Here is a 1,415-nt window from a genome sequence, read left to right as displayed (position 1 = left end):
ATTATACATACACACAAGAGCCACTGAGTATTGGGTTATATTAACTTGCCTATATATCCCAGAAGGTTAGATTTTGCTTTGCCCAGTTGATCAGGAAAGTCATCACACAGTTTTATTAATGTATCCCAATTGACATTTCTATCAGCATCAAACCACCTCTGGAATACGAAATTAAGATTGGTACTTGCTGCTCCTGGTATTGGCATCAGATCAGACACATTTACATTCAATCCATTCCCTATTAACATGTAATGGTGAGCAGAAGAACCAAATATCTTCATGACAGCTCCCGAATCAGGAGTATGCTCCTTGGCTAATTTGATAAATATATTTACAAAGAGTAACTACTCTACCATCAACTGTGGTTTACCTGTAATGGGACCAGGATTATGTTGAGCATGTTAAATGGACCCATCACTTTGCTCTGGAATCTTAAACTCTACAGAATGTCAAGATTTTGTATCTTAAACATTTGAGATATCAAATGGAATTTAAATTGGCTTAGGAAATACCTTTGGCAATTTTTGTTCCAAGGTCCTTATCTATTATTCTTACAGCATCACAGAGCCACCTTACATTAGCTTTAACTCCATCATCATACACTTCAGTATTTCCTTGTAACCACATGTACACGGCAGTGTTTAGTCCATCCCATAATGAGTTGTTTCTGTTATCGTAGCCTATGTTTCCTATTCTACCCTGAGGGATACAGAATTGTACAGCCAATTCTTTATATTTTGGAGCTATATCTTTGTCAATGAGTCCCATAATGGTACCATGATCACCTTTATATAAAACAAAGAGTTTTAGTGCCAGCTGTATAAAAATCAAGTTATTTATATACTTTTAGTTAGTTCTCTTTTAACAAAAGGATCTTGTGGATTCTACTCACTGTAGTTTACTAAATGATACAAAAGGATGTAGCTATACAAGTACAAGCTTTAAAATGATACCTGAAGCAGACATTCTTGAGAGAGAGGGGGGACTGTGAATTGAATGATAGCTTGAGAAAGAGAGAGTTTGGTCCTGAAATCCTGACTCGTCCCTAATACAGAAAGAAATTCTGAAAGTCACATGTACAATGTACATGTTACTGTACATGAATACAGCTAACAGCTACTGTAATAATCTCCATTGATCTTGTTCACACTAGCATAGCAGGCTAGCAGCTGAATTATGCTTGTTGCCCATTGGTTTACATTGATCTCACTGCATCACTTCACATCACCTGTATCATTAAATTTTAATAATATTTTCCTGATATTATTGTTATTACTTGATGTGTTTTTCTTGCAGGACAGTTGGATATTGTTCAAGAGTCTTTATGACTGCTGGTGTCACAATGCCATAGCTACAGTGGCTCTGTGTCTACTGTCACAGAATTATCAACACGCAGCTAATATAGTAGCTAAATT

The 1,415-nt window shown here is 36.0% G+C and overlaps 1 long non-coding RNA gene across 1 annotated transcript; it reads right to left on the bottom strand.

Annotated features, from left to right (window-relative positions):
* Nucleotides 1-697: 697 nt before the first annotated feature.
* On the bottom strand, nt 698-886 carry LOC109589818 (uncharacterized). The gene is made up of 2 exons (XR_002188947.1): nt 845-886; nt 698-785 (listed from the first exon to the last, which is right to left on the bottom strand). It is a non-coding gene; the product is annotated as an uncharacterized LOC109589818 (long non-coding RNA).
* Nucleotides 887-1,415: the final 529 nt, after the last annotated feature.

This window comes from Amphimedon queenslandica, unplaced genomic scaffold (assembly GCF_000090795.2).
Source record: "Amphimedon queenslandica unplaced genomic scaffold, v1.1 AMPQUscaffold_10842, whole genome shotgun sequence".
Lineage (NCBI taxonomy): Eukaryota > Metazoa > Porifera > Demospongiae > Haplosclerida > Niphatidae > Amphimedon > Amphimedon queenslandica.
The sequence above is the reverse complement of the archived record's forward strand: the minus strand, read 5'-3'. Positions and strand labels throughout refer to the sequence as shown.